General features: G+C 33.0%; 2 non-coding genes and 1 pseudogene across 2 annotated transcripts; 2 read left to right on the top strand and 1 right to left on the bottom strand.

The window, feature by feature from the left end:
* The first annotated feature begins 16,774 nt into the window (after positions 1-16,774).
* On the top strand, positions 16,775-16,948 carry LOC120352107 (annotated as a pseudogene).
* Positions 16,949-17,864: 916 nt separating this feature from the next.
* LOC120352115 lies at positions 17,865-18,005 on the bottom strand. The gene has a single exon (XR_005571715.1). It is a non-coding gene; the product is annotated as a U4 spliceosomal RNA (small nuclear RNA).
* A 417-nt stretch (positions 18,006-18,422) lies between these two features.
* On the top strand, positions 18,423-18,637 carry LOC120352112. The gene has a single exon (XR_005571712.1). It is a non-coding gene; the product is annotated as a small nucleolar RNA U3 (small nucleolar RNA).
* Positions 18,638-19,023: the final 386 nt, after the last annotated feature.

The raw sequence follows: 19,023 nt of genomic DNA, 5'->3' as shown, positions 1-19,023 counted from the left end.
TTATACCAATTCTTTATTTGGATAGATTCGATTCAAATAAATGATAATAAATTATTGTGAGAAATGATTTGATTCATCTACAAACCATGTTGTAATGAAGATGCTTGGATATGAGAGAAGTATTCGGTAGTATATCCACTTATTTACTCACTAATCATCATCTTCTTCTTTTCTTCTTCTTCTTCTCTTCTTCTTCTTCTTTTCTTCTTCTTCTTCTTTCTTCTTCTTCTTCTTCTTCTTCTTCTTCTTCTTCTTCTTCTTTTCTTCTTCTCCTTGATGAACATAATCTGATTTGTTGACATGACATGATAATCCTCCTGAACTAGAGTATATCATAATTTTCAAAGTTGATCATTATTTGACAATTTCAAGTGATTAGTGAGTGTTATTTTGTTATTCAATTCAGTTTGTATATAATCTAAATTATAATTTTTTTGTTTTCAAATGTTTGAACAGAAAATTGAACCTGAATATTCAAGTGTGTGGAACATAACCTACTTTCTGGACTATTTATAGTGTATAAATCAAAATTCGGGAAAGAAACAGTTTTGTGCTGTGCCTGTTAGTACTTCCCCAATCATCTTAAAAGAATTTTGTTTTCGGTTTATCAAAAGTCAATAAATAAATAACGAACGAAGCTCGGTGCCCCGATATTATTTTATTAAGCTAGAAATTATATTTTTCAATATTTACATCATTAATATGAGATATTCTGTTAATTGATTATTAATTATACATTGTTAAAGCAAGAAAGAGATAGCGCAATCCGCTTTGTTGAATGATAGACAAGGATAGCAATACCATTGCTAATCAAACACTGCCATCATAACTTGGATCTCACTATAGTTAACCCACATCGTAATCCAAAACTGTGTCTAAAATGCCACTTGTTCAGCTGGGAAACAGAGGTTCTTTTTGAAACAGAACTTCTCAACGATATGTTTATTCTAGTGAACGAACACCTACCATGGTTGATTAACACATTAGAATTCCAGCCTTCTTAACAAGTGCTAACAAAGTTTTCGCCTTTTTACATTTTTTGAAGCTCTCAATCAACACTCGCAAACAGGTGAAAGCGTTCATGTGCTTAACACTTAAGTGCGCCTCTGTAACTTTACTTCTCACTTACTCACTTCATTGAAACCAGTTTCGGAATGGGCTAAGTGCTAATGAATTCAGCCAATGTTCATTCTTTCGAGTCCATTTGCATAAATGTTGGGACATGTTCGCGATCAGTAAAGGCTCTGAGAAGGCTCCAAAAGGTTCTAAATTAGTGAAGAAAAGGCTCTTAGAAGGCTCGAAAAGGTTCTAAATTATAGTGAGGTCCTAGGATACAGTTATAATCTAGCTTGAGTGGCGTCCACGTTATAATGGCAGTGGAGAAAGATAGGAGAACAGTGTCGTCGATTTTCTGCCTTGCCACTGTTAGATGATGTGAAGAAAAGGCTCTAAGGGAGCTCGAAAAGCTCTAAACTATAGAGTGAGGTCCAAGGATAGTATACAGCTATATACCAGCCTTGAGTGAGGTCTGCGTTATTATGACAGTGGAGAAAGATAGGAAAACAGCGTTGCCGATTTTCTGCCTTGCCACTGTTAGATGAAGTGAAGAAAAGGCTCTAAGGAGGCTCGAGAGGTTCTAAACTATAGTGAGGTCCAAGGATAGTATACAGCTATATACCAGCCTTGAGTGAGGTCCACGTTATAATGGCAGTGGAGAAATATAGGAGACAGCGTTGCCGATTTTCTGCCTTGCCACTGTTTGATGATGTGAAGAAAAGGCTCTAAAGAGGCTCGAATAGGTTCCAAACTATAGTGAGGTCCAAGGATAGTATACAGCTATGTACTAGCTTGAGTGAGGTCCACGTTATAATGGCAGTGGAGAAAGATAGGAGACAGCGTTGCCGATTCTCTGACTTGCCACTGCATTCTATAGAGGATAGCTGATACCGGTATATCTGATGTAATATTAATATTGTTCATTCTTCTTTGGAATAATGAGTTATATTCCATATTCGTCAAGAAAATATATATAATATATTTTTTATATATAAATATATAGAAAATATATTTTTTGTCATAGTCATTCAATTTGAGCTGTTTTACATCCATGAAATCAAGCCGGTAAACAGATTCTCATTACAGCATACTATCATATGAATAAAATCATATGTTTTCTTTACAATCGAGTATATTTCCTAGTTCCGAATTTGGAACAGCAAAACTGGTACAAAAACCGCCTTTTAGCGCTCCAGGTGGAACTTTTGTCAACTACAATCAAGAAATTCCTGATTCGAAATTTGTAAACTAGGTTATGTTTAAAGAATACATTGTAGTAATGTTAGCACAAGCGGGTAATGTTTTCTGTTTCTCTATTATTCTTTTCTAGATTATTATGACAAAAAAATAATGTGGGCTACTTGGACGTGAATGTCTTTTGCAGTGCTCGAATAAAATTCGAATATAATTAATAAATTATATAATTAATTAATTAATATAATCATTGCTCGAATATAATTAATCAACCAAATGTCCAATCTCAATAATTAAGATATTAACAGTCTTTATTCAATAATTGTAATAGTATCTTAAGTCACAAGGACGGGAAGGGGCCTTTTGCCGGCGAGAATCATGTTTCTATTACAAAATTATTGAATAAAAACTGTTAATAATTGAGATTGAAGATTTGGTTAATTAATCATACGTCTACGTTGTTAAAAACGATTTGGCAGAATTGTGGAGCTAAAAAAGGGAAGCGTAATCTGCTTTGTTGAATGATAGACAAGGATAGCAACACCACTGTTACCAAATACTGTAATTATAACGTGGACCTCACTATTTATAGGGAGGTGATACAAATATGATACGAAGATAACTCAAAGATAATAAAAAGACAAGCTAGTACATAGCTGTATACTATCCTCGGACCTCACTATAGTTTGGAACCTATTCGAGCCTCCTCAGAGCCTTTTCTTCACATCATCTAACAGTGGCAAGGCAGAAAATCGACGACACTGTTCTCCTATCTTTCTCCTCTAGTAGTGGTGTTTTGAGAGAGCTGCCTATCCAATAGAAATCGAGGGGTGTGGCCTCCCCCTCCACCCCCCCTGCCCCAGTCGGCCATTTTGGCCCCGCCCCCAGCCAATAGGAATCAAGGGGCGTGGCCACGCCCCCCAGTCCGCCATTTTGGCCCCGCCCCTTGCTTCCTATTGCTGGGGGCGTGGCCAAAATGGTGGTCTCCTTCCCCTCCACCCCCCCTTCCCTAGTGTCGGCCATTTTGTCCCCCACCAAAGTCCCCGCCCCAACCAATAGGAAGAGGTTCCCCAGGAAGTGTCAGCCATCTTTGTTGTAGCAGGTGTTCTGTCAAAAACATCTGCCCCAGTCATCCCCCACCAAAGTCCCCGCCCCCAACCAATAGGAAGAGGTTCCCCTACCCAGGAAGTGCCCCCGACGGCCATCTTTGTTGTAGCAGGTGTTTGCAACTGTCAAAAACATCTGCCCCAGTCACACCTGCTTCAGCAATTAAGTGGTGCCAATTAGCATATTAAAAATATCCCCACATTTAAAATCTTTAAAATCACAGATATCTAAACTCTCAAACTACACTACTAGCGCTAAACTCTCAACTACACTACTAGTGCTAAACTCTCAAACTACACTACTAGCGTTCAAAGTTTGGCGCAAATTAAACTACAATAAATGTTCCTTGTTTTCCTCCACCACAGGAAGAATGAAAAAATTACATTTCATATTTGTTCGTATGAGATGTCATTTTCCCCACATATGCTGTAAAAGGAATGGTGGCGCTTTTTTTAATGTGCTTTCCCCATATTGAGAAAACTCTAATGAATGTTGCTATAATAGGATGTAGAATAGATAGGCTAATCTATTCTACATACTACTATAGTTATTCATTACAAAGTGTTAATCAACATTAGGCCTATTGCAAAACAATATAGTGCATGTTCCTTTTTTCCACCACCACAGGAAGAATGAAAAAATTACATTTCATGAGAATTGTTATTTTCCCCACACTATGCTGTAAAAGGAATGGTGGCGCTTTTTTTAATGTGCTATCCCCATATTGAGAAAACTGTAATTGAATGTCACTTAGTTATTCAATACAAAGTATTAATCAACATTAGGCCTATTGCACAATCAATGATGGGAATGGGTTTTTTTTTTATTTTTTTTATTTTTTTTCATATATTCCTTTCTTCTTCTAGAAGAACAGAGGCGATTTACTTCTCGCTGTACACACTTCAGATAGAGTTTTTGTTGTTGAAATCCTCAAGTGTTTGAAGATTCAATACACTCAGAATTTCTCAGGTAAGTAAACTTCGCAATAATAGTCACCCTTGCTGTCATGATCGTATAACCTCATATGATTCGCTGTCCTGCTGTGTTCTCACCAATCTAGCGTGTACAACACGGTACCACAAATCATGGTCAAGATCTTTGAGTGAGACCGTTGGATATTCAGTTTTCGAAATATATTGAATGACTTCATACTAAAAAGTCTATCATTTCCAGTGTTGCTTCTCTGTAGATGGTGATCCCATAATACAGAAAGTACCGCGCGCGCGATCGAGTGCAAGAGTAACAAAGCTATATGCTTGCTTCAATGTGGGTTGTCGGTGAAGACTGAGCAAACCTGTTAAGCCGTCAGCCCCCTACAACCCATTCCGTTTCCTGTCGACTCCTTCCACATTCCTTCTGTTGACTCGTTACCCCTCCGCCACGCCTCCTCACACCTTTCCTTCTGTTGACTTCCCGCCAATGTGTCTCTCACCTTTACACGCACTCTCGCTTTCTACCTTCTTCTTCTTCTTCTTTACATGTAGCCGCATTCCTTTCTTCTCCGCTGTTCACCTCTTCTTTACGGCTAGTCGCATCTTCTTCTTCTTCTTCTTTACATGTAGGCGCATTCCTTTCTTCTCCGGTTCACCTCTTCTTTACAGCTAGTTGTCGCATCTTCTTCTCCTCTGTTCACCTCTAGTGATCTTAAAATTCTTCTTCAATTCTTATTAGCTTGTTTACATTCAAACTAAAGGGTCTGTAATAAGCTAAGTAATCACTGATATCGTTAATATTAACTGTATTTAGAATATTGCTTTCAATTGTCTAGCAATACTACTGTTTTTTGTCCTCTATTGCTTTTTGACACAAATCATACCATTCAATGTAGTTTTGTAATTTAATTTCTAAACATTCTGGCGCATAAGACCAAGTTTGTGGATTCATTATAGCTCTTCAATCTGCTGCTGCTGCTACCGAAGGTACACTAAATGAGTGGTACTAGAACAGTGAAATTTATTGCTTTTCGCTTCTCCCTTCCACCACCTACATTTTCGCTACAGGTCAGACTGCATACTCTCGCTTTATGTGAAATCAAATCAAATCCACAATAAACACACAGTATGCTTTCCCCATCAAAATAAAAACCTTGTTGGGCATAGTTGCGTCTTCGTTGTTTAGTTAGCAGTTTACAATGTTTCATACTTTCCATTCTATTATTTTCGCATGTATAATCGATATCAGCAGCAGCATTATGATTCAATGAACTCATATTGTTTGTAGGCATTGAAGCAGCACTATTCTCCTTTGTTTGCTTGTTACACATCAAGATTGTCAAAAATGATACGCACTGAAAAGAGCACACCGAGCATTGGACGATTTGTTATGAATTTTGCATACACTAAAACACCAAGAATTTTCAAACATTGTATAGTCTGGTTTTTGAATATCCTCTGGCATAGTAAGCACATGTCGTGTAACCTTTTCAAAAACTGCGCTTTTTCTTCCCTTTGTTTAGATTGTGGTATAATTTTGCAAATATGAGCACGCAGCGCGTCAGTGTAAATTAAGTCGCCTTGGTCCCATCTAATTTTATGATAGTTATGTTCAAGTCAGCTCACATCACGGTACATTTTTCTACTCAGTAATGTTTTCGGAAATGGTGATTTAAAGTGTAGCACAATATGTTGTAGTTTGTAATCGATTATGGCTACCTCTTTAATAATGATAAAATTATCATCACTTTTGAAAAAATGAAACTCGACTACAGCAAAATCAATGTCATCATTTTTCCTGTCCCATTCTTCTTTACCCTTCTCCTCCTCCTTAATTCTTGCTGCCTCCTTCTCCAATTCTTCTTCTTCTTTTTCCAAGTCGCATTGTATGCCAAAGTCTCAAAATTTTGAGACTTTATTAACAGGCAAGATTATAATTTGAAAGTAGTTGATCTAGAATCAACATTCAATATTATGTTTGCTGAGGTGCAAAAGAAACTTGATGAAAAAAATTTAGCTTCTCACCAAAAGCTAAAAGATGACATTATGCAGATGATTATGAAAGGTGAAGATTTTCAGAAATATTTAAATGAACAGTTGTTCAACTTTTCATACTATTTGATTGCACAATATGTAAAAAAGGGCAGACTGTCTATGCAAACCAGGGCGAGAGCCCACTGATTATATTTAGTTGTCTTCTAATTGTTTTCCATATACTTTGAACCTTGTAGAAACTTTCTACTTGCATAGTTGACACCAGATTCCAGGTCATGTGATGGAGTCATAAATGTCAGTGATGATGGATGTGTTGTAAGATAACATTTTTTAAACATAATTTTTGTCTATAGTCAGGTCCACTTTTTAAATTCTGCTTGTTCAACTGGGAAACAGAGGTCCTTTCTGAAACAGAACTTCTCACCGATATATTCTAGTAAACCAACACCTATTAGTGAGGTCCACGTTATTATGGCAGTGGAGAAAGCTAGAAGAAAAACGTTGCCGATCCTCTGTCTTGTCAATGCCTTCTACAGACGGTACCTGATACAGGTTTATTAATGCAATATAACCTGTTCATTCTCGTTTGAAATGATCAATTATATTTTATTAAGCGATAAATTATATTTCTAAATAGTTTCATAATAAATTTTCATAATTAAGATGAAATATTTTTTAAATTAATAATTAATTCTGCATTGTTAGAAGACGATCTGTCAACAGAGCAAAGCGAGAAAGAGATAGCGGTATCCGCTTTGTTGAAAATGATAGACAAGGATAGCAGCACCTATGTTCATCAATACTGCCATTATAACGTGGACCTCACTATAGTACTGAACCAGAATATCGATATATATGATATATTGTAAAGGATAGCGCTATCTACTTTGTCGAATGATAGACAAGGATAGCAACACCAATGTTAACCAAATATGCCATTATAACGTGGGCCTCACTGCTATAGTAGCAAACCAGAATATCGATAAGATTATATAGTAAGCCAAGAAACTACTCCAACTTATATCAAGTAGCTTGGGCAAGTAAAGTATGAAGTCCTGAATGGATCTCGGGAAGTTTGGCAGATTAAGGTATCGTAGAATGCTGTTCAGAATAAGTAAGATTGCCGGCAAAATCGGCAAAGAATTGGATAAAGTTTCCGTGTTATTGGGAGAAGTATGGATGGACACAAAAAGAAAGAGAGAGAAAAATAAAGAGCAGAGAGAGAGATAGGGAGAAGTATGGATGGACACAAAAAGAAAGAAGGAGAGAGAAAAATAAAGAGCAGAGAGAGAGAAAGAGAGAACAAATGAATACTGGAAAAACAGTGGCAAATCCAGAGAACTTTGAAACGCTTTTTCTGGGGAAAAGGATTAGAAAGGCAACAGTGTTTTCTTAGCAAGTAATGGAAAACTTATAATCCCTATCATAGAATAATCCTGAACGCAGTCATTTCTGAGCGTATAGATTTCTACTTTTTTCATCCCTCTGCGTGGGTGGCTAAGAAGCTTACATTGCTTTTGAAGGAACATTTTTGATTATTGAAATCGATATTGTTGGTTATTGAAGTTGTGAATCGATGAGAAAATATTATATCCAATGAAGTCAGAATGTGAGTGATTGATTATTTTTTATATCAGTAGTTACTGTTTATTTATTTATTATAATACATCAATAGAAATATTACAAAATATAGGCTAGAGGATTACAGCTTCAACTCATTTAATGACTCAGTGTTAACTCATTGCTTAACTCGGTTTTCTTTCTAATAATGTATAATAATTTTGGTGACTTTGACACACTGACACAAAACTATTCTATTTCATAGGGTTACCGTTTATATCTGCACTACATGGTGTACTTTAAATCAATCATATTTCTTGTCAACTCAATAGACTTTTATCATATTCGTTTCATATACATATGTATTTGATTATCAGTTTATGGATACTCAATTAAAATGTACCTAAATTATGAATTCATGAATTCATTATGAATATCATTTGCATAATCACTCATACAGTATATTATCATGTTCATAGTTCATTAATATACTACAGCTTTTATTACAATATGATTTTTGGTGAGAATTTTTGTAATTGAAATTGAGTTTATTATTCAGGAAATTTTCTTCCTTTTATATCATGTTAAGTATGCCTGATTTAGTTTACAAAGTTAGTTTTTATTTTATTGTATACTATTGTGTGCAAAAATAAAACTCTAATCTATTATATTCTGTAGCATTGTGTGAATTAAAGTCTCTCTTATGATGTTGAAGTACTTAGAAGTATTAGCAGGAGTATTCATGGCTTTAGAAGTCAATTACAAACTGTACTTCAATTTCAATCAATAGTAAACAATAATTTTGGTAAATTAGCAATTTAAATATTCTTACCATTTTTCTTGAGCTGTTTACAATTTTCCAGGGAACAATTAGTTTCAAATCGAATCAAATAGTGTTTTATTCACAAGTTATGGAAATTTATAAAGTAGGCCTGCATATAAAATCAATTAAATACTGAATATCCACTTTGCAACTAAATCTAATTGCCAGGTTGCTGAAAAAGTATGCAATGGAAATCTACTTGTAACGAATTTTGTGACTTGTAGATTAATGATACGGTAAAAGATTATGTGCTAATCCTATATTATGGTGTAATCTGATATACTTCAAAATATCATGTGAATAGAATGATTCACCTAATCTTTCTGTAACTTAATCTCAAAAACCCTCATGATACAAGAGAATGAATTGTACTCTACTTCTCAGAAGGAATAATTCTCAAGTAACCTGCATGATTTCAACTAAATGTGGGAATTTTATGTGATTAAAATTTGCCAGCTTGTTCAGCAAGCTAGGCGATTAGAAGCTATTTTTTATTCTTGTGTGATAATGTTGAAGATATTTTTGGCCTACATTCATTTTGTAGACCTCTGGAGAAACTTGATAATCCATTCAGATTTTATAACTCCTCAATAAATGAAAAAAAGGTTTTATTTAAAGGTATACTATACCTCTAATATATTAAAAGAGTATGGAGAAAAATAATTATTGAGAACCGATTTGAGAGAATTGACAACTTTTAAAAATTAGACTACCTATTTAATTATAGCATGTAGAGATACCTTTTACCTAGATTAATATTTGTCTCTGATAATAGTCTACCGGTACCTCGATTACAGGAGCAATCAGGATAAATTAGTTACCGTATAATTCAGGAGAATGATACAAAAATTGTCTAAAGAAAAATAAGTTCCAACATAGAAAAATATATAATCTATACCAGTATGTAAACTTCTTTAGTATGTATCCTCTTCAGTTCTACTTATTGAACTGAGCAATACAATCTGTATTCATTTATTTTATTTTGTTTTATTTTTACATTCAACAATACACTCATCAAATAACTTAAATTACAATAGCTCAATTACTCACTGGCCACGTTCACTTTTGAAGTAGTGGTCAGTTAATTTACAAAAAGTGTTTGTGAAATTTCTTTTTATGTTGGAAATAGAATTCATTATTCATAGAATAATTTTACAAAAATAAAGAGGCAGGACTAACTCTTTCTTGCATGATTATTCAAATTAACATTTATATTTTATACAAACAAATTAAGAATATTTCAATCATTCAAAAACATTCAGAAAACGCTTCCTTGTATATAAGAAATCAAATAAATCAATAATTGAGATGATAATAGTTCATCAGAATGTATAGATGGCAATTCATAAACATTACTATTAAATTTTGTAAAACTTTAAAGTGAAAAAAACACTCACATTCTTTGATGAGGCATCAAAGAATGATTTGATTTATTAAGAATATTTGATTTCTTATATACAAGGAAGCCACATCAAAGAATGTGAGTGTTTTTCCACTTTAAAGTTTTACAAAATTTAATAGTAATAATAATAGTGAAAACAAGATGGATAACCAACAACAAAATTCATGAATAAATACAATAATATGATATTATGAATGATTTGACCAATAATTATTGTACACAGCACAAATAATTTGGAATTATTATTATTCTTTACAGTTACTAGATTGTATCTAATGATAACAATAGACTATAGATAATAGATAATGACGATGTACTAGTACATTAAAATTAAGATGTGATTTTAGGAGTGAGTTTGATTTTGTTTTCTTAATTTCGAAATAATTCAATACTTTTAAAATTACAGGTTATTTATTTATTTATTCTTACAAAAAATCTAGGGGTGCAATAGGCATAACAGCCCAAACGCACTCATGAATACAGGAAATACATGTTTGGTGCAATATTTTTATTTTATTATTTATTTATTTATTTATACGTGGATACAATAACAAATCATATAAATATGATTGGGAAGGAACAACAGGCTTGGCCCAAAACTATTCCATTCCCAAATTTTGATTACATGTCCAAAAATAGGTTATGTTTCTTCAGTAAGAAGTTCAAGCTCAACTTTCGTCCAAAAATAAATATGAGATGCAAATTTTAAATTTAGAAAAATTAAAACACCAAATTATAGTTAAATATTACACTTAATTATCACTGCACATTGTATTAATTAAGTTATTTTATGAATTTTGAAGCCAAAAATACACACAAATTTTCACTAAGAACAGCTGATGATCTATATTTTTAATATCTCTATTCTTTTCGGTTTTCAATACAAGTAAATTTTAAATTTTGGTTTGTATCTTTCTGGACTCGAAATTCTATTCAAATTGATAAAGTGAAGCAACATAAGCTACACTTTTTGGACATACCTTTATCAAAATTCGAAAAGGGAGCAGTTTTGGGCTTGGCCTGTTGGTCCTTTTCTAATCATGTGTTCGATTTGTGTATCATCAAATGTAAATGAATGAATTAATAATTAATAAAACAACATGGACAATGCCTACCAATCTTATTCTATGGTTTTAGTGTCAAAGGTTTCTGACTATCAGTATACTATAGTGAGGTCCACGTTATAATGACAGTATTTGATTAACTTTGGTTTTGATATCCTTGTACTAGTATCCGGTGGTACTATCCATTTCTAGGTCCACAACGATGCCAATTATGTTTTTGACAGTGTAGAAATATAATTAATTAATTCAGAGAATCGGCATCGCTATTTTTCTATCTTTATCCACTGTCATTATAACGTGGACCTTACTATAGTAGTTCTGTGAACAGTAGACCTCACGCAGTATTATCATCCGCAAGTACCTGATTGAAACTATAGACCTTATGGAAATACAGCAATAGACTGGCTTCTCCATACATCTGTGTAATCACTTGTCAGCTGATTTATGATGAATAATTCTATAGTCTGATTTTTACTCTAATATTGGCGTATGAAGAGGCTCCCTTTTCCTTTTATATTATCCTTGAAAAGCAACATTTCCAAAAACCTTGTATATACGTCGACGCGCAATTAAAAAAGGAACATACCTGTAGAATTTCATGAAAATCTATTACCGCGTTTCGCCGTGAATGCGCAACATATAAACATTTAAACATTAAGAGAAATGCCAAACCGTCGACTTGATTCTTAGACCTCACTTCGCTCGGTCAATTATTACTATCCACACTCCATTGTGACCATGGCATATCAATTGAAAGAATTCATTGTTCTGAGCTTATTTCAAAGAATATATTTTCAAAGTTGAATGAAACTTCTCTCCTATCTTTATGAGCCATTTAGTTTCGTGTATGGTTAATGTATTTTCCTCAACTACATATGACCACATCACATGAATTTACTAGTAAATCTCCAACTCTCAAATCCTATGATCATTCAAAAACTATTTCTTTCGCTATTTAAAATCACAACAATACCATTTTCTCTGTTCAGTGAGGCCTAATTGTTTTCCTTTTACAATTGAACAAAGCTTATGAGCGAAGTACACGGTTTTAAAAAGCTTTGCATGAGAAATCTGTGAGTGATAACTGCTTATCTGCTAACTCTCGTTTGTAAGCCAAGACCAAGCCTCCAAGCACACATATAGTCACGTGATTGTTGTTGCTATACTGTAAGCTATAAGCAACAATTACATCATGCAGTGGCCTTCAAGACACGGTGCTTTTCTGTTCTCGCGATCACTGTGTCAGTGATGTATGTTATTTTTGCGTCCATCTTTTCTACTGAAGATGAGAATAATATTTTGTGTTTAAAGAGGAATTTTTATTTGTTTCAGATGAAGAGGAATATCTGTCAATATGAGGTCAATCGCAATGTACTTGAGTACTAGTAGCTCTGTGAACAGTAGACCTCACGCAGTATTCTCATCCACAAGTACCTGATTGAAACTATAGACCTTATGGAAAAACAGCAATAGACTGGCTTCTCCACACATCTGTGTAATCACTTGTCAGCTGATTTATGATGAATAATTCTATAGTCTGATTTTTACTCTAATATTGGCGTATGAAGGAGGCTCCTATTTCCTTTTATATTATCCTTGAAATGCAAAAAACCTTCTATAAAAGTCGACGCGCAACTGAGAAAGGAACATACCTGTCAAATTTCATGAAAATCTATTACCTCGTTTGGCCGTAAATGCGCAACATATAAACATAAAAACATTTGAATATTAAGAGAAATGCCAAACCGTCAACTTGAATCTTAGACCTTACTTCGCTCGGTCAATGATGCACGAGAGAATAATAGGCCATTGTTTATTAAATATAAAATTCAAACTGTAATAAATCTGTACATTTACTCTGTTCTGCTGTACACAAAGAAAAATTTGAATGAACACCAGCTCTGGAAAGATATAAATCTCTACAATACAAGAAGTAATAGAACAATTAATACACCTTTTTGTAGGCTATCAAAGTCGCAGAACAGCTATGAAAACGTTGGCTTGATATTATTCAACAAACTGCCTCAAGAATGGATGGAAGCTCCAGCTGGTCTATTAAAACAGAGGGTGTATAGCTGGCTACTAAGAAATCATTTTTATTCACTTTATGAATTTTTAGAATTGCAAAGTATTGTGCTCTAAACTGTATAAAATATGTATGTGTATGAAATTTTAGCTGTATCATCAAGAGTAGCATTTTAAACATTGTGACAATTATATTATAATTTGAAACATTTCCATTCATAACAAATTATTATTAACAAAGAGTCTTACGAATCTCTTGTGAGAATAAAATATTGGAATTATCGACTATTTAATTGAATTAATTAAATTAACTTGTGATTTTTATTAGATATGGACTTAATATTCTAGATTTTCCTATTTTAATGTTACCTACCTTGTTATAGCCTAATTATGTAAATTTAGACAGGGTCATTTTTCAACTCATTACTAAGTGACTTCACTTTATATCTTTATGTAGGTGTATGTGTGTTTGTTTGATATTGAATTTGAATAACTTGAGAATCAAAAAGTGCAACTATACATCCTCTCAAAAAACTGGGAATTATTATGTCAATTGGGCTTTCTAATTTTCTTCCCAAAAATGTGAAAACGATGAGAATCCACTGTTTTGGAAGGTATTTGAAAGTATTATTGATGAAGAGGTGCCTATTTATAGCCCAATGTACATGAATTCTTTTATACTAATTTTAATGACTGATTTCATGCTTTATTTCGCATGATCTGAATATTGTTCTATGTGTTTACGAGTTTGTGTTTCTTGAATAGTTTAAATTTTCTCAAATAACTCAATATTATTCGTTAAAAGTGGTAATTGAGTGGAATATTTCTAATTAATTTATCAATTTAAGCCATCTAAATTCAAAATTTATAGTTTTAATGTTTATTTTGGACCAACATTTTATAAAAATTGTACACGTGAAATTCTAACTTTATCTTGGACTTTGTCACCTATAAATTTGGAAGAAAAATAGCACAAGGACTACCTTATTATTTTATCTGCCAATTTTATTACATTAGTGTCATTTGCATTGTAAATAAATAAATAAATAATAAACATAAAAATAAAAATAAATGTTGCTGCTGCAAATTGTTTTGACATTGTTGTGACACTTTGTGTTTTTGACATTAAAGGATTTTATTTTATCAAGATGCAAAGAGTGAAAGCATGGTAGGCTTTTAAATAAGAATACTTTATGTAAAACAGTTGGAGAGGTTTAAAGTGAGGAAGGTAAATAAAATAAATTTTAGAATAGACTAGAATCACTGTAAAAGAAATTTATCAAAACAAAATAGTTGAACTAACATATTTAAGGACTGACAATTTTGTGAAGTGAAGAACTACAAGACTTAACCTATTTCGGACTATGTGTAACCTTATCTAAATCTGGGAGAGGAATAGCACAAGGTTACCTTATTTTTTCTCCCTATCATTTTGATGATGCAGGCCTACTTATTGTATGAATGAATGAATAATAGCTGTCATTATAATTTTATACTGGACTGAATTACGCTACATTTGGGTTTTACCATAGAGAAACAATAGCATAAGTAGATATCCCATGGCATAGGGCGTTTATGTCGCAACTTTTACTGTTATCTCAAGCCTATAGCCCACGTAGTTCTTTCCCGTGAAGCTTTATGACGCTGGTAGTCTCTCATATTGTGCCGTTAATACACTCTTACCCGGTCAAAACAGTGAAAATAAACAATAATCGACAGTAATCGGCTTGGGATAACAGTAAAAGTTGTGACATAAACGCCCTATACCATGGGATATCTACTTACGCTATTGTTTCTCTATGGTTTTACCAAAACAATGATCAGTGGTTCTAGATCTAGAGAAATTATTTGCATTCTGTATAAAAAATTGATTTAATGATGTGATTGTGAAATTAAATAATTATATAAATTGCGAAAAATAAAAATTCAAATTGTGAAAAAATCCCATTTGGCAGAAGATTAGAAACCTGAAAAACTGATTGAAAACTAATTGTGAATTAAATTTGAAAATCTATAGAATCGAATGATTCACTGGAAATTAACATGCTTAATGTTTTATTATTTGATTATAGATCACAATTCATGCGATATTAACATAAATTATAATTCAATTTATTTCCAGAAAGTACATTTTACAATATATTTCCTGAGAATTACTCCCTCTTATATGGAACAAGTCCGTGTTTAGAGGAGAAGTCATCACAACAATAGACACAATACAAGAAAGAAAAAGTTGACTTTCTACTGCTGTAGTCTACAAGCATAAGCTATTCAAACATATATTTACATACAACAATACTAACACATAAAACAATTGAAAGGAATATAATCTCAAATTCTTAGCCAATGATAATAGAAATAGATTCAATAAACAAAAACTGATTGCTTCCTTTCTTTTGGGAACACTACCGATGTACTCAATGCACTCATTTACACATTTTGAAAACAATAATTTCTACAATATATAATATTATTAACATGAATAGAATAATAATAATAATCATTTCTCATAACATATGAGACTGGTACCTACTGGTACATATTCAGGATCAATACTAAACTGCATTCAAAAGCAATGCCAATTCTGAGTTAATATCAGTAGAAAAAAGGAATTTTTTAAGCTCTAACTTGAAGCATTTCTGATTGATTTTTTGTCTTTATTGTGGCGGCAATTTATTGAATAATCATGGGGCCAGATAATAGAAATGTAACTTCACAATTTATTACTTTCCATATCCTGAAGAGTTTTCATAATATCTTATTGACCGAGCGAAGTGAGGTCTAAGATTCAAGTCGACGGTTTGCCATTCCTCTTAATGTTTAAATGTTTATATGTTTATATGTTTATATTTTATATGTTTATATTTTATATGTTTATATGTTTATATGTTTATATGTTTTATGTTTATATGTTTATATGTTCATATGTTTATATGTTTATATGTTTATATGTTTATTATGTTTATATGTTATATGTTTATATGTTTATATGTTTATATGTTTATATGTTTTATATGGTTTTATGTTTATATGTTTATATGTTTATATGTTTATATGTTTCTATGTTTATATGTTTATATGTTTATATTTTATATGTTTATATGTTTTATGTTTATATGTTTATATGTTTATATGTTTATATGTTTTATGTTTATATGTTTATATGTTTATATGTTTATATGTTTATAGTTTATATGTTGCGCATTTACGGCGAAACGCGGTAATAGATTTTCATGAAATTTGACAGGTATGTTCCTTTTCAAATTGCGCGTCGACGTATATACAATGTTTTTGAAAATTTGTCATTTTAAGGATAATACAAAAGGAAAAGGAGTCTCCTTTGAACGCCAATATTACCGTAAAAATCAGACTTTAGAATAATTCATCATATCAGCTGTCTTGTAGACTATAATATTACCCGTTCAAAAACATCGAACATCTTGAAAATGTGTCTTTTCATTAACGTTAGTAGACAGTTGACTATAATACTACCCGTTCAAAAACATCGAATATCTTGAAAATGTATCCTTCCATCAACGTTGTAGACAGTTGCAGCTGACCGCCGTGAAGCTTGCCCCACCATATCGAGTCCAAAATTTGAAACATATTTATGCCAATATTTAGGGCTTTTTTGGGCTTCCAGAATAATCAAGTTTCAATTTTTGGTTTCAATTTTTTTTTGTTTCTAATTTTGGGCTCGATATGGTGGGGCCAGCTTCACGGCGGTCCAAATGTGGGCATCTCGGGCGCATAATTTTTGGTAGTCGGGACTGCGTTCGCGCTGTCCCGGTCCTTATCAATCAATTTATTTATGTCATCTTCCATCATTCCAAATACACTGTAGAATGTCAGAAATGAGTTGAATTGTACACGGTACCATAGATGAAGGATAAGTAAGTAATAATAAGTAGTAATTAATATTATTCTTGTCTCTGACGGTACACATACATCCTGAAAATAGATTTCTCTACTCTTGGTTCTTATTTATTTTTTTAAATAGATTATAGATTGCAGTTATAAAGACAATTTTTAGTAGTACCTACTCAACGTTTAATTTCAAAATTAGGACGATCCTATTTTAAAAATATATTTCATTTATTATCAAATGTGAAAATTTGCTCTTTTGGCTTGAGGTGCTTGGCTAGCTAATTTTTTAACCACTCAGATCACTCTCGTGTTTTCGGATGGGCACGTTAAATTGTCGGCTGAAGTATGACAGTCGTAAGGCTAATTGACAGCTTATAATTATGAAATGTACAATATGTATTCAGGCGAGGTGAGACCTTCCTGCAAGGGTCCCACCAACAAAAGCCATAGGCCTACGAATTTACTTTTAGGCCTACATAGCCATAGGCCTTTACTTTCACTAATTTTGCTTGCTGGTTCTAGAAAGAATGGTCTAATTCATATCAAAGATTAACTTTAGAGGAACTCAAGAATTTCTTTTCGAGACGGAAATGCATCGGTCTCGATGGTGACTATATTCAGACTTTGTGGAATTCTGGAATATTACGGTAAATTTAGTTCTATAGTATTAGTTAGATAGTTTTATTAGTATTATTTAGTTCTAATTTGGTAAATTAGTTCTATCAACTAATAAGAATTATTATATAATAATTGTAATTTACAATTAAAATATATAATTTTATAAATAGTTATAATAAGAATTATATCTACAGTAACACTTTGTTGGTTATAATAGGGAGCCCTCGTTAGGGCTTTCAAAAATTGCCAGAGCGGACGGTATTTCACGTCCACAAGGCGGGGTATTGGTAAAAGTTTTCAATTAGCAATAATCGCACCTCAGTAGAACTTCATTGGTTACGATATCGCCACTGCGCAAAGTTAACTCTGATGACCAACTGAAGAGCACCCAATTCTTCCAACACACAAAACTCTGGCGAGAACTGGGAACATCCCAAACTTTAATCGCGTTTTATGAACATTATAACAATTTCCATGTGATACTAATTAGTTAATCAGATGAAACAAGTCTAAAATCATTATAAAGCAATAACATATTTATTTAAACTTGTTATTGAAGTAAGAATTATTGAATAAATGTAGACTTGCAAGGTATTTGGTATGACTAGCGGCATCTTTAGTCGAAACATAGAAGCTTCGATTTTGTGGTCAAGAAGTGCTGTATCCATACATACATGGCAGATAGCGCCAGCAGTCTTTTGACGCTACTTTTCAGCAACTCTCGTTTGAGTTTTGTGCGTTGGTTGGTATATATAGTTGGCCGTTGGAATGGTCAAACCGAAATCATACTTGACAGGATCTTTTCTGTAGTATGTATTTCTCATCTAAATCTCAAATTTTGAGTTCACTTTTACCACGATGAGGAACTCGTATCAAGTTCTCCTGAGCGTGAGGCAGATCTAATGGGAATCTTATGATTCTGATTTGGTCATCGATGATCGTTCAGATTGGGTTGTTTTGCCTGGTCTGAGGGAGATCTTGATATCTGAGTGGTAAAAGTCAAATTAATATTAATTTAAAACAGTAGTATTAGGGGGAAAGTGGGGCAAAACCGTCCAGCTAAAAAAAATTTAGTCTTTGAAGGTCCGGTAGACCAGGCCCCCAATAGGAGTCAGTGACCTGATACTAAAGTCAGTTGTGGAAGTTGAGAAACCCACACTACACTGCCTATCACTTAAAGACCAATACATGGGACAATCTGAATCTATTCTATTAAAAACAAATACATTGAATATGCATCAAATAATGCATACCATTTGGTATGGATCGTCCCCGAGATGAGGACGACCATTATCAAGGGTAAAGTAGGGTAATTGAAAAATGTAAATTGAATTTGATGGGAAGAACACATTGACAGAATGTATCAAAAATCTTCAGAAA

This window comes from Nilaparvata lugens, chromosome 6, assembly GCF_014356525.2.
Source record: "Nilaparvata lugens isolate BPH chromosome 6, ASM1435652v1, whole genome shotgun sequence".
NCBI classification, from domain to species: domain Eukaryota; kingdom Metazoa; phylum Arthropoda; class Insecta; order Hemiptera; family Delphacidae; genus Nilaparvata; species Nilaparvata lugens.
This window is presented reverse-complemented; position numbering and strand designations above follow the sequence as displayed.